Source organism: Taudactylus pleione, unplaced genomic scaffold (assembly GCF_031769625.1).
Source record: "Taudactylus pleione unplaced genomic scaffold, aTauple2 ptg000377l, whole genome shotgun sequence".
Taxonomy (NCBI): domain Eukaryota; kingdom Metazoa; phylum Chordata; class Amphibia; order Anura; family Myobatrachidae; genus Taudactylus; species Taudactylus pleione.
The window spans coordinates 8382078-8409938 of record NW_028284778.1 but is presented as its reverse complement, the minus strand read 5'-3'; positions in this window follow the sequence as shown (position 1 = coordinate 8409938).

Genomic DNA, 27861 nt, shown 5'->3' with positions numbered 1-27861 from the left:
AATAATTCATTTGTCTCCATGTCCTATTAAGTTATGTTTCTGAGTAAAGATTCTATTAAATGTTGTTGTCTCCAGTGTCATTAATCATAATATGTAAATTATATATATTCATAAACTTAGCAATATTGTTGAAATCAATCAGCCCTGTATATGCTACCTGCGTTATAAATAAATCTACTATATTGGAGCTTAACCAGGATATTTATTCCATTAATGGTGTTATGCTGCCACCTATTGATTATGGTATGCAATTACACCACATTGGTCTTTAAATATAGAGAGCAGGATGTAATAAATGCTACAGTTTATACATCATCCTCTGTAGGAGCCACATATTTATATTCATGGAATATTGCCACATGGGAACATGTATCCAGTTCCTGATACAAACCTTAGTGTCCCCTATTAGGTTGAAACACGAACAATCAGCTGCTACAACCAAATAAATGAGTAGGTTTGATAGTCTCTAAAAAGTATTAGATTAAGAGATGTTAATAACATCACTCAAAAAATAACACTTGTGCTAAATGGTGTATACCACATATTAAACTTCATTTTATACGGTAAGTATATTATACCTCCATTTGTGGTGTCTCCCATAAGGGTTATAAAAGTTCTATTTATATAGTATTAACTCCTCTTATGGGGCTCAAAGTTCCTTCATAAGTTATAGTGCTGAATCAACTGATATATAGACCACCAGTAATTCACAGGAAGTTATAACAACTAATATATTGCACAGTTAGCTTGACTAATAAGGGTTGTTTATTACAGCTTCCCCTATTGGGTTATATTGAGCTTATTACAATTCAAAAGCTTTTATGGCAGTCCCCCTTGTACAGCTACAGAGTTTAGGTTGAGTTACTATATGTTCGGGTTGTAGCTCCCCCTATTGGATTGCATCACACTTTGCTGATAGAAATTACTTATTATAGCTCCCCCTATTGGATTGCATCATACTTTGCTAATAGAGGTTTTGCGATGTTTAAGCTGATTAATGTGCTGACACCTTAGTGCCTAAGCTGATATTAGTGAATACTTAACCCATATGTGAGGGCTTCCCCTGTATAGCTACAGGGTTTGTTCATGCAGTATGGTGCTGTGTTTAGTTTATGCTCAGGATGTTTCACCCCCTATTGGTTTTAGTCATACCCAATACAATACAGTGCCGTTGTTGTAGCTCCCTCTATGGGGCTGGAAAATTGGTTAATAAGCTATTACTCGCTCAGACTAATATTACTGAGTATATAATGCAGGCTCCTCATGCAGGGCTGCAGGGTTTAGTCACCAATAGTAGTGTTAGAGTAATTAATATATATTCCCCTTGTTTACTCAGAGTAACACTGTAACATAGTATGAATATTAGATGAGTATATTAATGTATGCCATTTTCTGATGGATCTGCAGAGATAACCTGAACATCTGCCTGTTTAGTCGAGGGTTTTGCTTCACCCAGCGATGAAGCAATTGGTTTTGCAGTGGTCAGGCATGAAGTCTGGTGAAAGGAATAGCTTCGAATCACGGCACCATTTTTCCCAGCAGCTGCATAGCCCTGAGGACTGAGATATGAGACATCTGTTAAATGGTATTTATTTTGGATTGAAGATCCTGAATCTTTGCCTGCAGAAGAAACACTCTGTGATGCTGGGTGTCAAAGAGAAGACCCAAAAATACTATCCTCCGAGATGGATTAAAATTTGATTTGGGAAAATTGATTATTATTATCCTTTATTTATATGGCACCACAAAGGTTCCGCAGCGCCTTACACAGTACATAAATGAGCACACATGAAAAACAGTTAAAAGTAATACAAAACAATACAGGACATGGACATGGTTTATACACATAGCTGCATAACACAAGCAGCGGGGCCTCACCAACCAAGTGTTAGGTGCTGTTGTGGGGAGTTAGGAGTAAATGATACTATAAGTAGGGGGAGGAGAAGCACGTGAGGGACGAGGGTCCTGCTCGTGACAGCTTACATTCTAAAGGGGAAGGGCAGACAGACAGGGGCGACACAGATGGGGTAGATAGTGAGGAAGGAGCATGGAGCAGTGGGTTAGGATATGTGCTGCGGAATGTGTGCGTATAAGATGACCTGATATGTCAAAATTATGTCCTTCATTCATCTGTCTCTGACAGAAAAGAGATTTTAATTATGTGTTATTTACATGAGAGATGTACAAAATAAAGTTGTATCTCTGGAGAATACTGTTACAAGTCGCAGTCACGACTTTACTACCTCCAGAAGTTCACGTTTGCAGGACACTGTTGTTCCAGGTTCCTCAGTTGCTAGGCGATCGGTATGCCTCAGGATGTCACATGCTATCAATGGCACTGTGTGATTGGGCGGTCCTCCTATTTGTACCCACTGGACTTTTACCTTGCTGTCTATAGCACTCCTGTAGGGTCTCTAAGCTCAGCAGCACGATCAGTTTCCTGTCTCATCTCGTGGAAGGATATTTTGACTCCAGCTATTTCTCCTGTCTACCTTCGGCTTCCGTGGCCTCTGCTACAGCTTCTAAACTGCACTAGCAGCTCCCATGCTGTCCTATGGCTTGCTAAGCCTCTTCAATGGCTCCTTAGTCACACCAGCAGGTTTGGACTCTTCTAGCTGTATCGTCTCATTTGGTTTCAGTTATCTGTGTTCTCAACTGCAGTACACTAATTTGCACACAAACCTGTACTCAAACCTATGTACCAACTTGTCAGGACTTTGTACGCTAATTTGTACACTAACTTGTACTCAAATCTATGTACCAACTCGTCAGGACATTGTATGCTAATAAATACACAAATTTGTACATGGCCTGTGTACCATCCCATCTGGATTTGTATGTCTATTAATTCTAATGAATACAAGGTTGGTGCACTGGTTCTTCAAAACCACATCATTGGAGCTGCACCATCGGCTCTCAAAGCTGCATCAATTGTTTATCATTCTTTGTACTGGCTGCTAGCCACATTATCGGCTCTCAAAGCCGTATCAACTGCATCAAAGCCGCATTACCATCTCTCAAGGCCACATCAACTATATCAACTATTAAACTCTCTTCAGTACCGGCACCAAGCCGCACCATCGGCTCTCAAAGCCACATCTACAGCTAATTTATTACCTAAGGGTTTCCAAGCTGCACTTTTAGTAGACTAGACTGTTTCTCCATTCTCACAGACAACTGTACCAGTTTTCTGTTCCTACTGTTACTCTCACCACTGAATCCTCTTGTTCCTCTGTGTGAATTGCTACTACTTCGAGCTGTAAGCCCAGGTGGCCGCCTAAGTACCGGTGAATGCGTCCCAGTTCTAAGGGAACAGCAGGTGGCTGTTAATGGCAGAAAACCTCGCTAGCCTACTTCTAGTCTATTCGCATGGAGTAGGCATAGTATTTGTAACACATACCTAAAGGTAATCTGAAGATGTTGTTGCAATAGGACTATTGTGGGGGAATTGGTATGTAATGGCTCCAGATCTATTCCCGGCAGATGAAATATTGATGCCGGAAGGCCAGAGTATGAAGATCCCGAATGGGACAGGTACTAACCCTCCCCTCTCCCCCCCAACCCTCCCTTAGTGGTATCTAACTCTAAGACTCCCTGGTGGTTCCTAAACCTAACCCTCCTTCCCCCTGGTCTAAACCTATCCATCCTGTGGGGGTACCTAAGTCCCCACCAGGGGTGCCTAAACTTAACCGTACTTCCCCTATGGCTACGATTCCCCACCTACCTTCATTTGGGATGCTGGCCATAGGGATTTTGGCATCTGGTTAAAGATAGGTGTCAGGATTTAGACACCTATATTTAGCACCAGGTCAGGCTTCCAGCATCGGGTTTCCATCAGCCTGCATTGCGGATGATGGTAATTAAACTGCATCCCTATTGAGGGTGCCCTTAGCAACAAATTGATCAGATAAGCCAACACATTGATCCTTCCACCACTGAGTAGAGAGATCATGTGTGTCATTACCTTTGTAAAAACTCTGGGGGCTCTGGTCAAACCAAATGGCAGAGCCTGGAAATGAAAATGACAATTTTCCACTGCAAACCACAGAAGATGTTAATGATCCCTCCATATAGGAATATATGATATCTATGGAGTCCAGAAATTCCTCTTCCTCCATGAAAAAAAATACTGACCTTATGGACCCCACCTTGAATTTTTCTAAGTGGAGATAAGCATTTAACCCCCTGTGGTTGAGAATGGAATGAAATGACCCATCTGGTTTGTCTACCAAGAAAAGACTGGAGTAGAACCTCAGGCCTTGCTGTAGTACCGGAACAGGAATAATTACTCCGGAATCGGAAAGTACAGAAATTGCCTGTATGACAGCCACTTTTCTGCAACCATCCACATGGAGAGGAGTGAAAAGAATCTTTCTGGAACAGGACCCTCCAAATCTAAAATGTAACCCCTGGTTAATTGTTGACTTATCCAAAAATCCAGGTTGGATTGAATCCAAGTTTCCTGGAACTTGAGTCAACAGCCTCTCACCAAAGGACAAGTCACAGTCCTATGACAGTCATGTGGATTGACCTGCTGACTGAGCAGCAGGGCGATGGGTTCTGGGCAAAGCACATCCCCTGAAGACACCTCTTCGGGGGAACCCTAGGTATACCCTGGAAGGCCTGAAAGATTCCCCTGCTTTGAGTCCAAAAGGAATGAAACCTAGCTGATTTAGGTTTTGGTGTTGTTGCACGAAGGTAAGGACTTTTTCCTCCTGTGACCTGAGAAATAATTTTAGTTAATTCTGGACCAACAGAAAACCTCCTTCAAAAGGCAGTGCCTATAAAAGCATGCTTGGATTCTACATCAGCCCTCCATGTTTTAAGCCATAGAGAACATCTAGCAGTAATGGCCAAAGCAGAAATATGAGACTGTACATAAATAGTATCTATTAAATCATCACCTATATAGGTTTGAGCTTCTGAAATCTGACCAGCTAAAGAACAAGCTTCAGACAAATCCCCTGATTGAAACCCTGTAATCATCTGGTTTATCCAGGAATTGATAGCCATTATCACCCAGGCACTTGCCAAAATCGGGCTCAGAGAGACTCCTGACAAACTGAATATGAATTTAAGCACAGACACATTCTTTCTGTCCATAGGATCTTTAGGACTTACAGACTGGGTTGTGGGAACAATAGTATTCCTGACCAACCCAGCAATAGGAGCATCCACCATGGGTGGAATTTCCCAAAGCTTGGTATCCTCTTCCAAAGATCAATAAAGATACTTACTTTTTTTTGGAATATGAAATTTGGAATTAGGTTTTAACCAGGTTTCTTTTAATATTTCCTCAAAATATGTTTAAAGAAAGAAACATAACTAGTCACTGGAATAGCTGTTTCCTGTAGCTGCAAAGTCTCCCTGACCACATCTATCAACATAGCAACTCCTGAATCAGAATGGGAGTCACCCTTCCAGTATGAGGTGACTTCCCAGTCATAATCCAAATCCCCTTCTTCCAGGGAAGAGGTAGCTGAAGACTCTTCTCCAGGAAAATTAACTTAGGAATGGCCTAAATGTCTCTTAGTAGCTATGGCCCCTGCTGACGTTACCATATTATTTAGGGACGTTGTCATCTGAGCGAGACATCGTCCCATATCCTGGACCCATCTGGGCTCTACCAAGAGATCAGACATAGTAGGAGTTTGAGCACAGGGTTACATATAATTTGCCTGTGACATATTTCACCTATGGCCTTAGCCATGGACCTGGCCCAATCAGGCATCGCCGACTGTTCAGCAGAACATTCCGTTAATGAATCCTCCTGTGAACAGCCAGCACAGACGGGCGCTGAGAGGGGGGGAGCAGGTACTAATTACCCAGGTCCGGGCTTGGTGAAGGGGCCCAGCGGGGGCCCTGGCCCAATGCCACCCCCCTCCTCCCTGTCAGATGAGAAGCCCAGCACACGCTGCTGTGTGCTGGGCTGCAAAGGGAGACTGCAGTCTCCTCTGCCTGTGGGTGGGAGCGGTCATCCTGATCATTCCCTCCCCTGGACATGCGCTGGGCTGAGGGGCTCACAGTGCCCCCCTCCCCAGCACGCAGCACTGCTGCAACAGTGTTTTTTCTTTTTCTTAAGGGGGCGTGGCCATGTCTCCAGCAATTAGTCCATGCCCCCTTCACCCGGGTCTGGCCAGACTCTTGGCAGCCCTGAGCACAAACCAACCCCGGGTCCGTACCTTTTGGTAATTTTTATCACATTTTGTACAAGAATAAAGAGTGACTAATCCCTGTTTTTTTGGAACCCTTGTCTGACTTCTCCATACTGAGAGAGAAAGACAAATCCAATACATATAGCTACCTATATTCCTCTGGCAAAAATGCATCACTGTCTGATTAGAAAATAACCAAAGAAGGGGTTTTCCTTTTTTTTTTTTTTTTTTTTTATAACAACCACTACTTCTGAATAACAGAAAAAAATGTAGAGGCTAAATAAGACCCAATCACTTGTTTAAATGCAAAAAATCCCCGGACTCCTTGAATTTCATATTCATTTGCAAGACACCAAAGGCAAACAAATAATCTTTATTATAACCATGTATGTTACTGCCTAGATTCTTGAGAAACAGGGCAGTAAAAGAGCTTATATAGACCTGGTTAATACCCAAAAGTAATAAACCCTATTAAACTGCTTATCTGTAATAGACAGCCATCCCCCTGTAATTTGCAGTGAGGCTCAGCCAAGCAGAAACTCCAGCAGCTCCTCAACAATGCTATGAGACAAGTGACCATTACTCATCTTCAGAAGCCGAATCTTCAGGTACTGAAGAGTTTCCTGAACCCTCAACAAGAGAATCAGGGCTTCATTCAGAGGGGGTCGTAGGATGCAAGCGGTCGTTCTGAAACAGGGAGGCCACTTGCATCCTGAACGGCCGCCTCCATGTCAGTCGTTAGAGCTGTGGGTGTTAACCCACAGCCTAACGACTGACAAGGGTGATGGTCGCGATGGTCAAGACCATCGCGACCATCGGGGCTTACGACGAGACCCTAAGGTAGGGTCTCATCAACCTTAAGCCCCAGGGAGCTTCCTGCTCTGATCGAGCAGGAAGCTACCCGCTGACATCACTGCTGATGTCAGTGGGGCCGCCCCCAAATGGCAAGCGTTCCTACTGGAACGCCTCCATTTGGCCAGGCACGCCCCCGGCCCACCCAGCAAATAGGGAGAGCTGTCACTCAACATTGACAGCTCGCCCCGTCTTCTACGAGACCCCTAACGACGGATCACCCATCGTTAGCCAGGTCTCGCGCATGCGCACGACGGAGCCGGCTCTGTCATGCGCATGCGCTGTGGGGCAACATCGACTCGGTCATGAGCGCTCAGTGTGTTTTTGTTGGTGTTTTTGTGTGTGTTTTTGTGTGTTTGTGTGTGTGTGTGTGTTTTTTTGTGTGTGTTTGTTTTTGTGTGTGTGTTTTTGTTTTTGTGTGTTTTTGTGTGTGTTTTTGTGTGTGTGTTTGTTTTTGTGTGTGTGTGTTTGTGTGTGTGTGTTTTTTTTGTGTGTTTGTTTGCGTGTTTGTTTTTGTGTGTTTTTGTGTGTGTGTTTTTGTGTGTTTGTGTGTGTGTGTGTGAGTTTTTGTGTTTGTGTGTGACTGTTTTTGTCTGTGTTTTTGTGTGTTTGTTTTTGCCTGTGTTTTTCTGTGTTTGTTTTTGTGTGTGTTTTTGTGTGTGTTTGTTTATGTTTGTTTTTCTGTGTTTGTTTTTGTGTGTGTGTGTGTGTTTTTGTGTGTGTGTTTGTTTTTGTGTGTTTTTGTGTGTGTGTTTGTTTTTGTGTGTGTTTGTTTTTGTGTGTTTTTGTGTTTGTTATTGTGTGTGTGTGTTTGTGTGTGTGTTTGTTTTTGTGTGTTATTGTGTGTTTTGTGTGTGTTTTTGTGTGTTTGGGTGTGTGTTTGTTTTTGTGTGTGTTTTTGTGTGTTTGTGTGTGTGTTTGATTTTGTGTGTGTTTGTGTGTGTTTGTGTGTGTGTTTGTTTTTGTGTTTGTGTTTTTGTGTGTGTGTTTGTTTTTGTGTTTTTTGTGTGTTTTTTGTGTGTTTTTGTGTGTTTGTGTGTGTTTGTTTTTGTGTGTATTTTTGTTTGTTTGTTTGCGTGTGTGTTTTTGTTGGTGTTTTTGTGTGTGTTTTTGTGTGTTTGTGTGTGTGTGTGTTTTTTTGTGTGTGTTTGTTTTTGTGTGTGTTTTTGTGTGTGTGTTTTTGTTTTTGTGTGTTTTTGTGTGTGTTTTTGTGTGTGTTTGTTTTTGTGTGTGTGTTTTTTTTGTGTGTTTTTGTGTGTGTTTTTGTGTGTTTGTGTGTGTGTTTGTTTTTGTGTGTGTTTGTGTGTGTTTGTGTGTGTGTTTGTTTTTGTGTGGTTTTTTGTGTGTTTTTTGTGTGTTTTTGTGTGTGTTTTTGTTTTTGTGTGTTTTTGTGTGTGTTTTTGTGTGTGTGTTTGTTTTTGTGTGTGTGTGTTTTTGTGTGTGTGTTTGTTTTTGTGTGTGTGTATTTTTGTGAGTGTGTTTGATTTTGTGTGTGTTTTTGTGTGTGTTTTTGTGTGTTTGTGTGTGTGTTTGTTTTTGTGTGTGTTTGTGTGTGTTTGTGTGTGTGTTTGTTTTTGTGTGTTTTTTGTGTGTTTTTTGTGTGTATTTTTGTGTGTTTTTGTGTGTGTTTTTGTGTGTGTGTTTTTGTTTTTGTGTGTTTTTGTGTGTGTGTTTGTTTTTGTGTGTGTTTGTTTTTGTGTGTGTGTGTTTTTGTGTGTGTTTTTGTGTGTTTGTGTGTGTGTTTGTTTTTGTGTGTTTGTGTGTGTTTGTGTGTGTGTGTGTGTTTGTTTTTGTGTGGTTTTTTGTGTGTTTTTGTGTGTGTTTTTGTTTTTGTGTGTTTTTGTGTGTGTGTTTGTTTTTGTGTTTGTGTTTTTGTGTGTGTGTGTGTCTGTTTTTGCGTGTGTTTTTGAGTATGTGTTTGTTTTTGTGTGGGTTTTTGTGTGTTTGTTTGGGTGTTTGTTTTTGTGTGTGTGTTTGTTTTTGTGTGTGTGTTTTTCTGTGTTTTTGTGTGTGTGTTTGTTTTTCTGTGTGATTGTGTGTGTTTGTGTGTGTGTTTGTTTTTGTGTTTGTGTTTTTGTGTGTGTGTTTGTTTTTGTGTGTGTTTTTGTGTGTTTGTTTTTGTTTGTGTGTTTTTGTGTGTTTTTGTGTGTGTGTTTGTTTTTGTGTGTGTTTTTGTGTGTTTGTTTGCGTGTTTGTTTTTGTGTGTGTTTTTGTTTTGTGTGTGTTTTTGTGTGTGTGTTTGTTTGTGTGTGTGTGTATTTTTGTGTGTGTGTTTGTTTTTGTGTGTTTTTGTGTGTGTGTTTGTTTTTGTGTGTGTGTTTTTGTGTGTGTGCTTGTTTTTGTGTGTGTGTTTTTGTGTGTGTGTTTGTTTTTGTGTGTTTTTGTGTTTGTTTTTGTTTTTGTGTGTGTTTTTGTGTGTGTGTTTGTTTTTGTGTGTTTTTGTGTGTGTGTGTTTTTTTTTTGTGTGTTTTTGTGTGTTTGTGTGTGTGCGTGTTTTTGTGTGTGTGTTTGTTTTTGTGTGTTTTTGTGTGTGTTTTTGTGTGTTTGTGTGTGTGTTTTTGTGTGTGTGTGTGTGTTTTTGTGTGTGTTTGTTTATGTGTGTTTTTGTTTTTGTGTGTGTTTTTGTGTGTTTTTGTGCGTGTGTTTGTTTTTGTGTGTGTTTTTGTGTGTTTGTTTGCCTGTTTGTTTTTGTGTGTGTGTTTTTTGTATGTGTGTTTGTTTTTGTATGTGTGTGTTTTTGTGTGTGTGTTTGTTTTTGTATGTTTTTGTGTGTGTCTTTGTGTGTTTGTGTGTGTGTTTGTTTTTGTGTGTGTGTTTGTTTTTGTGTGTGTGTTTGTTTTTTTGTGTGTTTTTGTGTGTGTTTTTGTGTGTTTGATTGTGTGTGTGTGTGTTTATTTTTGTGTGTTTGTTTTTGTGTGTTTTTGTGTGTGTTTGTTTTTGTGTTTTTTTGTGTGTGTTTTTGTGTGTTTGTTTTTGTGTGAGTGTGTTTTTGTGTGTGTGTTTGTTTTTGTGTGTGTGTGTTTTTGTGTGTGTGTTTGTTTTTGTGTATTTTTGTGTGTGTTTGTTTTCGTGTGTTTTTGTGTCTGTTTTTGTGTGTGTGTTTGTTTTTGTGTGTTTTTGTGTGTGTGTGTTTTTGTGTGTGTGTTTGTTTTTGTGTATTTTTGTGTGTGTTTTTGTGTGTGTGTTTGTTTTTGTGTGAGTGTGTGTTTGTGTGTGTGTTTGTTTTTGTGTTTGTGTTTTTGTGTGTGTGTTTGTTTTTGTGTGTTTTTTTGTGTGTTTTTGTGTGTTTGTGTTTGTTTGTGTTTTTGTGTGTTTGTTTTTGTGTGTGTGTGTTTGTTTTTGTGTGTTTTTGTGTGTTTTTTTGTGTGTTTTATGTGTGTTTTTGTGTTTGTGTTTGTTTTTGTGTGTGTGTGTTTTTGTGTGTGTGTTTGTTTTTGTGTGTGTGTTTTTGTGTGTGTTTTTGTGTGTTTGTGTGTGTGTGTGTGTTTTTGTGTTTGTGAGTGACTGTTTTTGTCTGTGTTTTTGTGTGTTTGTTTTTGCCTGTGTTTTTGTGTGTTTGTTTTTGCGTGTGTTTTTTTGTGTGTTTGTTTATGTTTGTTTTTGTGTGTTTGTTTTTGTGTGTGTGTGTTTTTGGTTGTGTGTTTATTTTTGTGTATTTTTGTGTGTGTGTTTGTTTTTGTGTGTGTTTTTGTGTGAGTTTGTTTTTGTGTGTGTTTTGTGTGTGTTTTTGTGTGTTTGTGTGTGTGTTTGTTTTTGTGTGTTTTTGTGTGTGTTTTTGTGTGTTTGTGTGTGTGTTTGTTTTTCTGTGTGTTTGTGTGTGTTTGTGTGTGTGTTTGTTTTTGTGTTTTTTGTGTGTTTTTTGTGTGTTTTTGTGTGTTTGTGTGTGTGTTTGTTTTTGTGTGTGTTTTTGTTTGTTTGTTTTTGTGTGTGTGTTTTTGTGTGTTTTTGTGTGTGTGTTTTTGTTATTGTGTGTTTTTGTGTGTTTGTGTGTGTGCGTGTTTTTGTGTGTGTGTTTGTTTTTGTGTGTTTTTGTGTGTGTTTTTGTGTGTTTTTGTGTGTGTTTTTGTGTGTGTTTTTGTGTGTGTGTGTGTGTTTTTGTGTGTGTTTGTTTATGTGTGTTTTTGTTTTTGTGTGTGTTTTTGTGTGTTTTTGTGCGTGTGTTTGTTTTTGTGTGTGTTTTTGTGTGTTTGTTTGCCTGTTTGTTTTTGTGTGTGTGTTTTTTGTATGTGTGTTTGTTTTTGTATGTGTGTGTTTTTGTGTGTGTGTTTGTTTTTGTATGTTTTTGTGTGTGTCTTTGTGTGTTTGTGTGTGTGTTTGTTTTTGTGTGTGTGTTTGTTTTTGTGTGTGTTTGTTTTTTTGTGTGTTTTTGTGTGTGTTTTTGTGTGTTTGATTGGGTGTGTGTGTGTTTATTTTTGTGTGTTTGTTTTTGTGTGTTTTTGTGTGTGTTTGTTTTTGTGTTTTTTTGTGTGTGTTTTTGTGTGTTTGTTTTTGTGTGAGTGTGTTTTTGTGTGTGTGTTTGTTTTTGTGTGTGTGTGTTTTTGTGTGTGTGTTTGTTTTTGTGTATTTTTGTGTGTGTTTGTTTTCGTGTGTTTTTGTGTCTGTTTTTGTGTGTGTGTTTGTTTTTGTGTGTTTTTGTGTGTGTGTGTTTTTGTGTGTGTGTTTGTTTTTGTGTATTTTTGTGTGTGTTTTTGTGTGTGTTTGTTTTTGTGTGAGTGTGTGTTTGTGTGTGTGTTTGTTTTTGTGTTTGTGTTTTTGTGTGTGTGTTTGTTTTTGTGTGTTTTTTGTGTGTTTTTGTGTGTTTGTGTTTGTTTGTGTTTTGGTGTGTTTGTTTTTGTGTGTGTGTGTTTGTTTTTGTGTGTTTTTGTGTGTTTTTGTGTGTGTTTTATGTGTGTTTTTGTGTTTGTGTTTGTTTTTGTGTGTGTGTGTTTTTGTGTGTGTGTTTGTTTTTGTGTGTGTGTTTTTGTGTGTGTTTTTGTGTGTTTGTGTGTGTGTGTGTGTGTGTTTTTGTGTTTGTGAGTGACTGTTTTTGTCTGTGTTTTTGTGTGTTTGTTTTTGCCTGTGTTTTTGTGTGTTTGTTTTTGTGTGTGTGTGTTTTTGGTTGTGTGTTTATTTTTGTGTATTTTTGTGTGTGTGTTTGTTTTTGCGTGTGTTTTTTTGTGTGTTTGTTTATGTTTGTTTTTGTGTGTTTGTTTTTGTGTGTGTGTGTTTTTGGTTGTGTGTTTATTTTTGTGTATTTTTGTGTGTTTGTTTGTTTTTGTGTGTGTTTTTGTGTGAGTTTGTTTTTGTGTGTTTTTGTGTGTGTTTTGTGTGTGTTTTTGTGTGTTTGTGTGTGTGTTTGTTTTTGTGTGTTTTTGTGTGTGTTTTTGTGTGTTTGTGTGTGTGTTTGTTTTTCTGTGTGTTTGTGTGTGTTTGTGTGTGTGTTTGTTTTTGTGTTTTTTGTGTGTTTGTTTTTGTGTGTGTGCGTTTTTGGTTGTGTGTTTATTTTTGTGTATTTTTGTGTGTGTGTTTGTTTTTGCGTGTGTTTTTTTGTGTGTTTGTTTATGTTTGTTTTTGTGTGTTTGTTTTTGTGTGTGTGTGTGTTTTTGGTTGTGTGTTTATTTTTGTGTATTTTTGTGTGTGTGTTTGTTTTTGTGTGTGTTTTTGTGTGAGTTTGTTTTTGTGTGTTTTTGTGTGTGTTTTGTGTGTGTTTTTGTGTGTTTGTGTGTGTGTTTGTTTTTGTGTGTTTTTGTGTGTGTTTTTGTGTGTTTGTGTGTGTGTTTGTTTTTCTGTGTGTTTGTGTGTGTTTGTGTGTGTGTTTGTTTTTGTGTTTTTTGTGTGTTTTTTGTGTGTTTTTGTGTGTTTGTGTGTGTGTTTGTTTTTGTGTGTGTTTTTGTTTGTTTGTTTTTGTGTGTGTGTTTTTGTGTGTTTTTGTGTGTGTGTTTTTGTTATTGTGTGTTTTTGTGTGTGTTTGTTTTTATGTGTGTGTGTTTGTGTGTGGTTTTTTTGTGTGTTTTTGTGTGTGTTTTTGTGTGTGTGTTTTTGTTTTTGTGTGTTTTTGTGTGTGTTTTTGTGTGTGTTTGTTTTTGTGTGTGTTTTTGTGTGTTTGTTTGCCTGTTTGTTTTTGTGTGTGTGTTTTTTGTATGTGTGTTTGTTTTTGTATGTGTGTGTTTTTGTGTGTGTGTTTGTTTTTCTATGTTTTTGTGTGTGTCTTTGTGTGTTTGTGTGTGTGTTTGTTTTTGTGTGTGTGTTTGTTTTTGTGTGTGTGTTTGTTTTTTTGTGTGTTTTTGTGTGTGTTTTTGTGTGTTTGATTGTGTGTGTGTGTTTATTTTTGTGTGTTTGTTTTTGTGTGTTTTTGTGTGTGTTTGTTTTTGTGTTTTTTTGTGTGTGTTTTTGTGTGTTTGTTTTTGTGTGAGTGTGTTTTTGTGTGTGTGTTTGTTTTTGTGTGTGTGTGTTTTTGTGTGTGTGTGTTTGTTTTTGTGTATTTTTGTGTGTGTTTGTTTTCGTGTGTTTTTGTGTCTGTTTTTGTGTGTGTGTTTGTTTTTGTGTGTTTTTGTGTGTGTGTGTTTTTGTGTGTGTGTTTGTTTTTGTGTATTTTTGTGTGTGTTTTTGTGTGTGTGTTTGTTTTTGTGTGAGTGTGTGTTTGTGTGTGTGTTTGTTTTTGTGTTTTTGTGTGTGTGTTTGTTTTTGTGTGTTTTTTTGTGTGTTTTTGTGTGTTTGTGTTTGTTTGTGTTTTTGTGTGTTTGTTTTTGTGTGTGTGTGTTTGTTTTTGTGTGTTTTTGTGTGTGTTTTATGTGTGTTTTTGTGTTTGTGTTTGTTTTTGTGTGTGTGTGTTTTTGTGTGTGTGTTTGTTTTTGTGTGTGTGTTTTTGTGTGTGTTTTTGTGTGTTTGTGTGTGTGTGTGTGTGTTTTTGTGTTTGTGAGTGACTGTTTTTGTCTGTGTTTTTGTGTGTTTGTTTATGTTTGTTTTTGTGTGTTTGTTTTTGTGTGTGTGTGTTTTTGGTTGTGTGTTTATTTTTGTGTATTTTTGTGTGTGTGTTTGTTTTTGCGTGTGTTTTTTTGTGTGTTTGTTTATGTTTGGTTTTGTGTGTTTGTTTTTGTGTGTGTGTGTTTTTGGTTGTGTGTTTATTTTTGTGTATTTTTGTGTGTGTGTTTGTTTTTGTGTGTGTTTTTGTGTGAGTTTGTTTTTGTGTGTTTTTGTGTGTGTTTTGTGTGTGTTTTTGTGTGTTTGTGTGTGTGTTTGTTTTTGTGTGTTTTTGTGTGTGTTTTTGTGTGTTTGTGTGTGTGTTTGTTTTTCTGTGTGTTTGTGTGTGTTTGTGTGTGTGTTTGTTTTTGTGTTTTTTGTGTGTTTTTTGTGTGTTTTTGTGTGTTTGTGTGTGTGTTTGTTTTTGTGTGTGTTTTTGTTTGTTTGTTTTTGTGTGTGTGTTTTTGTGTGTTTTTGTGTGTGTGTTTTTGTTATTGTGTGTTTTTGTGTGTGTGTTTGTTTTTGTGTGTGTGTGTTTGTGTGTGTTTTTTTTGTGTGTTTTTGTGTGTGTTTTTGTGTGTGTGTTTTTGTTTTTGTGTGTTTTTGTGTGTGTTTTTGTGTGTGTTTGTTTTTGTGTGTGTGTGTTTGTGTGTGTGTGTTTTTTTTGGGTGTTTTTGTGTGTATTTTTGTGTGTGTTTTTGTGTGTTTGTGTGTGTATTTGTTTTTTTGTGTGTTTGTGTGTGTTTGTGTGTGTGTTTGTTTTTGTGTGGTTTTTTGTGTGTTTTTTGTGTGTGTTTTTGTTTTTGTGTGTTTTTGTGTGTGTTTTTGTGTGTGTGTTTGTTTTTGTGTGTGTGTCTTTTTGTGTGTGTGTTTGTTTTTGTGTGTGTGTATTTTTGTGAGTGTGTTTGTTTTTGTGTGTGTTTTTGTGTGTTTGTGTGTGTGTTTGTTTTTGTGTGTGTTTGTGTGTGTTTGTGTGTGTGTTTGTTTTTGTGTTTTTTTGTGTGTTTTTTGTTTGTATTTTTGTGTGTTTTTGTGTGTGTTTTTGTGTGTGTGTTTTTGTTTTTGTGTGTGTTTGTTTTTGTGTGAGTGTGTTTGTGTGTGTGTGTTTTTTGTGTGTGTTTTTGTGTGTGTTTTTGTGTGTTTGTGTGTGTGTTTGTTTTTGTGTGTTTTTGTGTGTTTGTGTGTGTGTTTGTTTTTGTGTGTTTTTGTGTGTGTTTTTGTGTGTGTTTTTGTGTGTTTGTGTGTGTGTTTGTTTTTCTGTGTGATTGTGTGTGTTTGTGTGTGTGTTTGTTTTTGTGTGTGTTTTTGTGTGTGTGTTCGTTTTTGTGTTTTTTGTGTGTTTTTGTGTGTGTGTTTGTTTTTGTGTGTGTTTTTGTGTGTTTTTGTGTGTGTGTTTGTTTTTGTGTGTGTTTTTGTGTTTGTTTGCGTGTTTGTTTTTGTGTGTTTTTGTTGGTGTTTTTGTGTGTGTTTTTGTGTGTTTGTGTGTGTGTGTGTTTTTTTGTGTGTGTTTGTTTTTGTGTGTGTGTTTTTGTTTTTGTGTGTTTTTGTGTGTGTTTTTGTGTGTGTGTTTGTTTTTGTGTGTGTGTGTTTGTGTGTGTGTGTTTTTTGTGTGTGTTTGTTTGCGTGTTTGTTTTTGTGTGTTTTTGTGTGTGTTTTTGTTTTTGTGTGTGTGTTTTTGTGTGTTTGTGTGTGTGTGTGTGAGTTTTTGTGTTTGTGTGTGACTGTTTTTGTCTGTGTTTTTGTGTGTTTGTTTTTGCCTGTGTTTTTGTGTGTTTGTTTTTGCGTGTGTTTTTGTGTGTTTGTTTATGTTTGTTTTTCTGTGTTTGTTTTTGTGTGTGTGTGTGTGTGTTTTTGTGTGTTTTTGTGTGTGTGTTTGTTTTTGTGTGTGTTTGTTTTTGTGTGTTTTTGTGTTTGTTATTGTGTGTGTGTTTGTGTGTGTGTTTGTTTTTGTGTGTTATTGTGTGTTTTGTGTGTGTTTTTGTGTGTTTGGGTGTGTGTTTGTTTTTGTGTGTGTTTTTGTGTGTTTGTGTGTGTGTTTGATTTTGTGTGTGTTTGTGTGTGTTTGTGTGTGTGTTTGTTTTTGTGTTTGTGTTTTTGTGTGTGTGTTTGTTTTTGTGTTTTTTGTGTGTTTTTTGTGTGTTTTTGTGTGTTTGTGTGTGTGTTTGTTTTTGTGTGTGTTTTTGTTTGTTTTTGTGTGTGTTTTTGTGTGTTTGTGTGTGTGTGTGTGTTTTTTTGTGTGTGTTTGTTTTTGTGTGTGTTTTTGTGTGTGTGTTTTTGTTTTTGTGTGTTTTTGTGTGTGTTTTTGTGTGTGTTTGTTTTTGTGTGTGTGTTTTTTTTTGTGTGTTTTTGTGTGTGTTTTTGTGTGTTTGTGTGTGTGTTTGTTTTTGTGTGTGTTTGTGTGTGTTTGTGTGTGTGTTTGTTTTTGTGTGGTTTTTTGTGTGTTTTCTGTGTGTTTTTGTGTGTGTTTTTGTTTTTGTGTGTTTTTGTGTGTGTTTTTGTGTGTGTGTTTGTTTTTGTGTGTGTGTGTTTTTGTGTGTGTGTTTGTTTTTGTGTGTGTGTATTTTTGTGAGTGTGTTTGATTTTGTGTGTGTTTTTGTGTGTGTTTTTGTGTGTTTGTGTGTGTGTTTGTTTTTGTGTGTGTTTGTGTGTGTTTGTGTGTGTGTTTGTTTTTGTGTGTTTTTTGTGTGTTTTTTGTGTGTATTTTTGTGTGTTTTTGTGTGTGTTTTTGTGTGTGTGTTTTTGTTTTTGTGTGTTTTTGTGTGTGTGTTTGTTTTTGTGTGTGTTTGTTTTTGTGTGTGTGTGTTTGTGTGTGTGTGTTTTTTTGTGTGTGTTTTTGTGTGTGTTTTTGTGTGTTTGTGTGTGTGTTTGTTTTTGTGTGTTTGTGTGTGTTTGTGTGTGTGTGTGTTTGTTTTTGTGTGGTTTTTTGTGTGTTTTTGTGTGTGTTTTTGTTTTTGTGTGTTTTTGTGTGTTTGTTTGTTTTTGTGTTTGTGTTTGTGTGTGTGTGTGTGTCTGTTTTTGCGTGTGTTTTTGAGTATGTGTTTGTTTTTGTGTGGGTTTTTGTGTGTTTGTTTGGGTGTTTGTTTTTGTGTGTGTGTTTGTTTTTGTGTGTGTGTTTTTCTGTGTTTTTGTGTGTGTGTTTGTTTTTCTGTGTGATTGTGTGTGTTTGTGTGTGTGTTTGTTTTTGTGTTTGTGTTTTTGTGTGTGTGTGTGTTTTTGTGTGTTTGTTTTTGTTTGTGTGTTTTTGTGTGTTTTTGTGTGTGTGTTTGTTTTTGTGTGTGTTTTTGTGTGTTTGTTTGCGTGTTTGTTTTTGTGTGTGTTTTTGTTTTGTGTGTGTTTTTGTGTGTGTGTTTGTTTGTGTGTGTGTGTATTTTTGTGTGTGTGTTTGTTTTTGTGTGTGTGTTTTTGTGTGTGTGCTTGTTTTTGTGTGTGTGTTTTTGTGTGTGTGTTTGTTTTTGTGTGTTTTTGTGTTTGTTTTTGTTTTTGTGTGTGTTTTTGTGTGTGTGTTTGTTTTTGTGTGTTTTTGTGTGTGTGTGTTTTTTTTGTGTGTTTGTGTGTGTGTTTTTGTGTGTTTGTGTGTGTGCGTGTTTTTGTGTGTGTGTTTGTTTTTGTGTGTTTTTGTGTGTGTTTTTGTGTGTGTTTTTGTGTGTTTTTGTGTGTGTTTTTGTGTGTGTTTTTGTGTGTGTGTGTGTGTGTTTTTGTGTGTGTTTGTTTGTGTGTTTTTGTTTTTGTGTGTGTTTTTGTGTGTTTTTGTGCGTGTGTTTGTTTTTGTGTGTGTTTTTGTGTGTTTGTTTGCCTGTTTGTTTTTGTGTGTGTGTTTTTTGTATGTGTGTTTGTTTTTGTATGTGTGTGTTTTTGTGTGTGTGTTTGTTTTTGTATGTTTTTGTGTGTGTCTTTGTGTGTTTGTGTGTGTGTTTGTTTTTGTGTGTGTGTTTGTTTTTGTGTGTGTGTTTGTTTTTTTGTGTGTTTTTGTGTGTGTTTTTGTGTGTTTGATTGTGTTTGTGTGTGTTTATTTTTGTGTGTTTGTTTTTGTGTGTTTTTGTGTGTGTTTGTTTTTGTGTTTTTTTGTGTGTGTTTTTGTGTGTTTGTTTTTGTGTGAGTGTGTTTTTGTGTGTGTGTTTGTTTTTGTGTGTGTGTGTTTTTGTGTGTGTGTTTGTTTTTGTGTATTTTTGTGTGTGTTTGTTTTCGTGTGTTTTTGTGTGTGTGTGTTTTTGTGTGTGTGTTTGTTTGTGTATTTTTGTGTCTGTTTTTGTGTGTGTGTTTGTTTTTGTGTGTTTTTGTGTGTGTGTGTTTTTGTGTGTGTGTTTGTTTTTGTGTATTTTTGTGTGTGTTTTTGTGTGTGTGTTTGTTTTTGTGTGAGTGTGTGTTTGTGTGTGTGTTTGTTTTTGTGTTTGTGTTTTTGTGTGTGTGTTTGTTTTTGTGTGTTTTTTTGTGTGTTTTTGTGTGTTTGTGTTTGTTTGTGTTTTTGTGTGTTTGTTTTTGTGTGTGTGTGTTTGTTTTTGTGTGTTTTTGTGTGTCTTTGTGTGTGTTTTATGTGTGTTTTTGTGTTTGTGTTTGTTTTTGTGTGTTTTTGTGTGTGTTTTTGTTTTTGTGTGTTTTTGTGTGTTTTGTGTGTGTGTTTGTTTTTGTGTGTGTGTGTTTTTGTGTGTGTATTTGTTTTTGTGTGTGTGTGTGTGTTTGTGTGTGCGTTTGTTTTTGTGTGTTTTTGTGTGTTCCAGTAATGGAAACAAAGCAGACGTATAACTTTTATTGAATAAATTATTAAAAAGAGTTTTTTCGCCTTATTAGTGAAATATTCCAAGAAAAAAATATAATAAAAACATTGAAACAAATGTGTGTCATCAATTGGTAATAAATTATTAATAATTCATTTGTCTCCATGTCCTATTAAGTTATGTTTCTGAGTAAAGATTCTATTAAATGTTGTTGTCTCCAGTGTCATTAATCATAATATGTAAATTATATATATTCATAAACTTAGCAATATTGTTGAAATCAATCAGCCCTGTATATGCTACCTGCGTTATAAATAAATCTACTATATTGGAGCTTAACCAGGATATTTATTCCATTAATGGTGTTATGCTGCCACCTATTGATTATGGTATGCAATTACACCACATTGGTCTTTAAATATAGAGAGCAGGATGTAATAAATGCTACAGTTTATACATCATCCTCTGTAGGAGCCACATATTTATATTCATGGAATATTGCCACATGGGAACATGTATCCAGTTCCTGATACAAACCTTAGTGTCCCCTATTAGGTTGAAACACGAACAATCAGCTGCTACAACCAAATAAATGAGTAGGTTTGATAGTCTCTAAAAAGTATTAGATTAAGAGATGTTAATAACATCACTCAAAAAATAACACTTGTGCTAAATGGTGTATACCACATATTAAACTTCATTTTATACGGTAAGTATATTATACCTCCATTTGTGGTGTCTCCCATAAGGGTTATAAAAGTTCTATTTATATAGTATTAACTCCTCTTATGGGGCTCAAAGTTCCTTCATAAGTTATAGTGCTGAATCAACTGATATATAGACCACCAGTAATTCACAGGAAGTTATAACAACTAATATATTGCACAGTTAGCTTGACTAATAAGGGTTGTTTATTACAGCTTCCCCTATTGGGTTATATTGAGCTTATTACAATTCAAAAGCTTTTATGGCAGTCCCCCTTGTACAGCTACAGAGTTTAGGTTGAGTTACTATATGTTCGGGTTGTAGCTCCCCCTATTGGATTGCATCACACTTTGCTGATAGAAATTACTTATTATAGCTCCCCCTATTGGATTGCATCATACTTTGCTAATAGAGGTTTTGCGATGTTTAAGCTGATTAATGTGCTGACACCTTAGTGCCTAAGCTGATATTAGTGAATACTTAACCCATATGTGAGGGCTTCCCCTGTATAGCTACAGGGTTTGTTCATGCAGTATGGTGCTGTGTTTAGTTTATGCTCAGGATGTTTCACCCCCTATTGGTTTTAGTCATACCCAATACAATACAGTGCCGTTGTTGTAGCTCCCTCTATGGGGCTGGAAAATTGGTTAATAAGCTATTACTCGCTCAGACTAATATTACTGAGTATATAATGCAGGCTCCTCATGCAGGGCTGCAGGGTTTAGTCACCAATAGTAGTGTTAGAGTAATTAATATATATTCCCCTTGTTTACTCAGAGTAACACTGTAACATAGTATGAATATTAGATGAGTATATTAATGTATGCCATTTTCTGATGGATCTGCAGAGATAACCTGAACATCTGCCTGTTTAGTCGAGGGTTTTGCTTCACCCAGCGATGAAGCAATTGGTTTTGCAGTGGTCAGGCATGAAGTCTGGTGAAAGGAATAGCTTCGAATCACGGCACCATTTTTCCCAGCAGCTGCATAGCCCTGAGGACTGAGATATGAGACATCTGTTAAATGGTATTTATTTTGGATTGAAGATCCTGAATCTTTGCCTGCAGAAGAAACACTCTGTGATGCTGGGTGTCAAAGAGAAGACCCAAAAATACTATCCTCCGAGATGGATTAAAATTTGATTTGGGAAAATTGATTATTATTATCCTTTATTTATATGGCACCACAAAGGTTCCGCAGCGCCTTACACAGTACATAAATGAGCACACAAGAAAAACAGTTAAAAGTAATACAAAACAATACAGGACATGGACATGGTTTATACACATAGCTGCATAACACAAGCAGCGGGGCCTCACCAACCAAGTGTTAGGTGCTGTTGTGGGGAGTTAGGAGTAAATGATACTATAAGTAGGGGGAGGAGAAGCACGTGAGGGACGAGGGTCCTGCTCGTGACAGCTTACATTCTAAAGGGGAAGGGCAGACAGACAGGGGCGACACAGATGGGGTAGATAGTGAGGAAGGAGCATGGAGCAGTGGGTTAGGATATGTGCTGCGGAATGTGTGCGTATAAGATGACCTGATATGTCAAAATTATGTCCTTCATTCATCTGTCTCTGACAGAAAAGAGATTTTAATTATGTGTTATTTACATGAGAGATGTACAAAATAAAGTTGTATCTCTGGAGAATACTGTTACAAGTCGCAGTCACGACTTTACTACCTCCAGAAGTTCACGTTTGCAGGACACTGTTGTTCCAGGTTCCTCAGTTGCTAGGCGATCGGTATGCCTCAGGATGTCACATGCTATCAATGGCACTGTGTGATTGGGCGGTCCTCCTATTTGTACCCACTGGACTTTTACCTTGCTGTCTATAGCACTCCTGTAGGGTCTCTAAGCTCAGCAGCACGATCAGTTTCCTGTCTCATCTCGTGGAAGGATATTTTGACTCCAGCTATTTCTCCTGTCTACCTTCGGCTTCCGTGGCCTCTGCTACAGCTTCTAAACTGCACTAGCAGCTCCCATGCTGTCCTATGGCTTGCTAAGCCTCTTCAATGGCTCCTTAGTCACACCAGCAGGTTTGGACTCTTCTAGCTGTATCGTCTCATTTGGTTTCAGTTATCTGTGTTCTCAACTGCAGTACACTAATTTGCACACAAACCTGTACTCAAACCTATGTACCAACTTGTCAGGACTTTGTACGCTAATTTGTACACTAACTTGTACTCAAATCTATGTACCAACTCGTCAGGACATTGTATGCTAATAAATACACAAATTTGTACATGGCCTGTGTACCATCCCATCTGGATTTGTATGTCTATTAATTCTAATGAATACAAGGTTGGTGCACTGGTTCTTCAAAACCACATCATTGGAGCTGCACCATCGGCTCTCAAAGCTGCATCAATTGTTTATCATTCTTTGTACTGGCTGCTAGCCACATTATCGGCTCTCAAAGCCGTATCAACTGCATCAAAGCCGCATTACCATCTCTCAAGGCCACATCAACTATATCAACTATTAAACTCTCTTCAGTACCGGCACCAAGCCGCACCATCGGCTCTCAAAGCCACATCTACAGCTAATTTATTACCTAAGGGTTTCCAAGCTGCACTTTTAGTAGACTAGACTGTTTCTCCATTCTCACAGACAACTGTACCAGTTTTCTGTTCCTACTGTTACTCTCACCACTGAATCCTCTTGTTCCTCTGTGTGAATTGCTACTACTTCGAGCTGTAAGCCCAGGTGGCCGCCTAAGTACCGGTGAATGCGTCCCAGTTCTAAGGGAACAGCAGGTGGCTGTTAATGGCAGAAAACCTCGCTAGCCTACTTCTAGTCTATTCGCATGGAGTAGGCATAGTATTTGTAACACATACCTAAAGGTAATCTGAAGATGTTGTTGCAATAGGACTATTGTGGGGGAATTGGTATGTAATGGCTCCAGATCTATTCCCGGCAGATGAAATATTGATGCCGGAAGGCCAGAGTATGAAGATCCCGAATGGGACAGGTACTAACCCTCCCCTCTCCCCCCCAACCCTCCCTTAGTGGTATCTAACTCTAAGACTCCCTGGTGGTTCCTAAACCTAACCCTCCTTCCCCCTGGTCTAAACCTATCCATCCTGTGGGGGTACCTAAGTCCCCACCAGGGGTGCCTAAACTTAACCGTACTTCCCCTATGGCTACGATTCCCCACCTACCTTCATTTGGGATGCTGGCCATAGGGATTTTGGCATCTGGTTAAAGATAGGTGTCAGGATTTAGACACCTATATTTAGCACCAGGTCAGGCTTCCAGCATCGGGTTTCCATCAGCCTGCATTGCGGATGATGGTAATTAAACTGCATCCCTATTGAGGGTGCCCTTAGCAACAAATTGATCAGATAAGCCAACACATTGATCCTTCCACCACTGAGTAGAGAGATCATGTGTGTCATTACCTTTGTAAAAACTCTGGGGGCTCTGGTCAAACCAAATGGCAGAGCCTGGAAATGAAAATGACAATTTTCCACTGCAAACCACAGAAGATGTTAATGATCCCTCCATATAGGAATATATGATATCTATGGAGTCCAGAAATTCCTCTTCCTCCATGAAAAAAAATACTGACCTTATGGACCCCACCTTGAATTTTTCTAAGTGGAGATAAGCATTTAACCCCCTGTGGTTGAGAATGGAATGAAATGACCCATCTGGTTTGTCTACCAAGAAAAGACTGGAGTAGAACCTCAGGCCTTGCTGTAGTACCGGAACAGGAATAATTACTCCGGAATCGGAAAGTACAGAAATTGCCTGTATGACAGCCACTTTTCTGCAACCATCCACATGGAGAGGAGTGAAAAGAATCTTTCTGGAACAGGACCCTCCAAATCTAAAATGTAACCCCTGGTTAATAGTTGACTTATCCAAAAATCCAGGTTGGATTGAATCCAAGTTTCCTGGAACTTGAGTCAACAGCCTCTCACCAAAGGACAAGTCACAGTCCTATGACAGTCATGTGGATTGACCTGCTGACTGAGCAGCAGGGCGATGGGTTCTGGGCAAAGCACATCCCCTGAAGACACCTCTTCGGGGGAACCCTAGGTATACCCTGGAAGGCCTGAAAGATTCCCCTGCTTTGAGTCCAAAAGGAATGAAACCTAGCTGATTTAGGTTTTGGTGTTGTTGCAGGAAGGTAAGGACTTTTTCCTCCTGTGACCTGAGAAATAATTTTAGTTAATTCTGGACCAACAGAAAACCTCCTTCAAAAGGCAGTGCCTATAAAAGCATGCTTGGATTCTACATCAGCCCTCCATGTTTTAAGCCATAGAGAACATCTAGCAGTAATGGCCAAAGCAGAAATATGAGACTGTACATAAATAGTATCTATTAAATCATCACCTATATAGGTTTGAGCTTCTGAAATCTGACCAGCTAAAGAACAAGCTTCAGACAAATCCCCTGATTGAAACCCTGTAATCATCTGGTTTATCCAGGAATTGATAGCCATTATCACCCAGGCACTTGCCAAAATCGGGCTCAGAGAGACTCCTGACAAACTGAATATGAATTTAAGCACAGACACATTCTTTCTGTCCATAGGATCTTTAGGACTTACAGACTGGGTTGTGGGAACAATAGTATTGCTGACCAACCCAGCAATAGGAGCATCCACCATGGGTGGAATTTCCCAAAGCTTGGTATCCTCTTCCAAAGATCAATAAAGATACTTACTTTTTTTTGGAATATGAAATTTGGAATTAGGTTTTAACCAGGTTTCTTTTAATATTTCCTCAAAATATGTTTAAAGAAAGAAACATAACTAGTCACTGGAATAGCTGTTTCCTGTAGCTGCAAAGTCTCCCTGACCACATCTATCAACATAGCAACTCCTGAATCAGAATGGGAGTCACCCTTCCAGTATGAGGTGACTTCCCAGTCATAATCCAAATCCCCTTCTTCCAGGGAAGAGGTAGCTGAAGACTCTTCTCCAGGAAAATTAACTTAGGAATGGCCTAAATGTCTCTTAGTAGCTATGGCCCCTGCTGACGTTACCATATTATTTAGGGACGTTGTCATCTGAGCGAGACATCGTCCCATATCCTGGACCCATCTGGGCTCTACCAAGAGATCAGACATAGTAGGAGTTTGAGCACAGGGTTACATATAATTTGCCTGTGACATATTTCACCTATGGCCTTAGCCATGGACCTGGCCCAATCAGGCATCGCCGACTGTTCAGCAGAACATTCCGTTAATGAATCCTCCTGTGAACAGCCAGCACAGACGGGCGCTGAGAGGGGGGGAGCAGGTACTAATTACCCAGGTCCGGGCTTGGTGAAGGGGCCCAGCGGGGGCCCTGGCCCAATGCCACCCCCCTCCTCCCTGTCAGATGAGAAGCCCAGCACACGCTGCTGTGTGCTGGGCTGCAAAGGGAGACTGCAGTCTCCTCTGCCTGTGGGTGGGAGCGGTCATCCTGATCATTCCCTCCCCTGGACATGCGCTGGGCTGAGGGGCTCACAGTGCCCCCCTCCCCAGCACGCAGCACTGCTGCAACAGTGTTTTTTCTTTTTCTTAAGGGGGCGTGGCCATGTCTCCAGCAATTAGTCCATGCCCCCTTCACCCGGGTCTGGCCAGACTCTTGGCAGCCCTGAGCACAAACCAACCCCGGGTCCGTACCTTTTGGTAATTTTTATCACATTTTGTACAAGAATAAAGAGTGACTAATCCCTGTTTTTTTGGAACCCTTGTCTGACTTCTCCATACTGAGAGAGAAAGACAAATCCAATACATATAGCTACCTATATTCCTCTGGCAAAAATGCATCACTGTCTGATTAGAAAATAACCAAAGAAGGGGTTTTCCTTTTTTTTTTTTTTTTTTTTTTATAACAACCACTACTTCTGAATAACAGAAAAAAATGTAGAGGCTAAATAAGACCCAATCACTTGTTTAAATGCAAAAAATCCCCGGACTCCTTGAATTTCATATTCATTTGCAAGACACCAAAGGCAAACAAATAATCTTTATTATAACCATGTATGTTACTGCCTAGATTCTTGAGAAACAGGGCAGTAAAAGAGCTTATATAGACCTGGTTAATACCCAAAAGTAATAAACCCTATTAAACTGCTTATCTGTAATAGACAGCCATCCCCCTGTAATTTGCAGTGAGGCTCAGCCAAGCAGAAACTCCAGCAGCTCCTCAACAATGCTATGAGACAAGTGACCATTACTCATCTTCAGAAGCCGAATCTTCAGGTACTGAAGAGTTTCCTGAACCCTCAACAAGAGAATCAGGGCTTCATTCAGAGGGGGTCGTAGGATGCAAGCGGTCGTTCTGAAACAGGGAGGCCACTTGCATCCTGAACGGCCGCCTCCATGTCAGTCGTTAGAGCTGTGGGTGTTAACCCACAGCCTAACGACTGACAAGGGTGATGGTCGCGATGGTCAAGACCATCGCGACCATCGGGGCTTACGACGAGACCCTAAGGTAGGGTCTCATCAACCTTAAGCCCCAGGGAGCTTCCTGCTCTGATCGAGCAGGAAGCTACCCGCTGACATCACTGCTGATGTCAGTGGGGCCGCCCCCAAATGGCAAGCGTTCCTACTGGAACGCCTCCATTTGGCCAGGCACGCCCCCGGCCCACCCAGCAAATAGGGAGAGCTGTCACTCAACATTGACAGCTCGCCCCGTCTTCTACGAGACCCCTAACGACGGATCACCCATCGTTAGCCAGGTCTCGCGCATGCGCACGACGGAGCCGGCTCTGTCATGCGCATGCGCTGTGGGGCAACATCGACTCGGTCATGAGCGCTCAGCACTCACGACCGACTCTGAATGAGCTCCTCAGTCTCCCCACTTTCTTTTTTAGAGGATACCAGAGATGTCAGAGGAAGGTATCGCACAGAAGGAGCATGAGGAGGGGAAGGAAAAAGAGGCAGAGACCAAACAACTTGAGACTTCCCCCTACCCCAGAGACAATCCTCCAGAACGAACAAATGGACATAGTCATGATAAGATAGATGAACTAGAAATCATTAACTTATCGGATCAAACACTCACACCAACACAATTATCCCTATTGAAAAAAGGTTTGAGCTTCTTTCCCTCCATCAGCTTCAAAAGATTTGCATGGGAAAAGGACCTACACCTTTTTGGTAGGAAACTCTTGTTAAGAAAAAAAATCTCACAGAGCGGGAATATCTGTAGAGGATGATAGATTTGTTACTGAAGTTATCCTTAACTCTATACAGGACAACTCTCCACCAGACTACGTGACAGAGGGTACAGTAATCAATGAGCTAAGATTTGTAAGGAACTATTGTAAAGAATGGTGAGAACTCAAGAAAATTCTACAAACACACTGGCTAATTCTTCGTCAAGACTCAGACTTAAAATAACATTTGGGTACACAAATATAGATGAGCTGGAGACAAGCCAGGAACTTGAGGGATCATTTAGTTCATAGTCATTTTGAGAGCAACACTAAAAGGACTCCCAAACTTACAGGAACTTATCCATGTGGTGAATGTAGGGCTTGTCCTTACATTAAGAAAACAAATAAGGTAGAAGACAGACACGGCAAAACAATTACCTTACTCAGCTTTATGAATTGTAAAGCAATCACAGTTTTCTATTGTCTCCAATATACCTGCGGCTGCAGGTATGTAGGGATGACAACTACGGCCTTAAAAGTTTGTGTCCTTGAGCATATTGGCAACATCAAAATGCCAAGGTTGACTTAGCCAAAATGAAGAAGATTTCATCAGTTACAAGACATTTCCTTCAAAAACATGGTGGAGAATAAGGAAACTTAAGAGCCTTTGGACTGGAGAGGATCAGCATGGGAACCAGGGGTGGAGATCTTAACAATGCATCACTGAAAAAAGAAACCAAATGGCTATTCAGATTGGGCACTAGGTCTTAATGAGTACAACACATACAGTCCACTCTTGCATCAATAGATTTTTAAGTAGGATACAATGATTAATACCAAATTTCCTAGGAATACCTTTTCCCAGCCGCCTCTATTCAGAATAGAATTAATGAATCATAACTATTTTTATGATTAATTTCAGGACACATGTTCCGCTTGTGATTTTTACACCAACCAGGCGTTATTTCTTGCCCCCCTTTTATCATATGAATCACCTCTTAGATACTATATTCATTCATCACAATTTACACTATATACACAATCACTGTATATCTCCATTTGCCTTTTTATCTCATTTACTCGTCCTTATTAATTCAATTTATATTTGCTTTATCCTGTATGTACTAAACTCATCATTCACATCTTCATCCTTACTTTCACATCTATTTTTTGATCATGTACCCTATAGTATTTGTATGACAATACTAATTTCTTATCAATTTCTTCCTGCTCAGCCATATATGAGCACTATCACTTTTTCACCTTAGCACAATGGTCTTTTCCGTAATATTTATTCAGATGATAATCTTGTTAGTTCTGTCTACACAGCTTTAATATATGGTTCCCATACCTGTCACCCCTACTCACTATTCCTCATATCCATACACTATAAA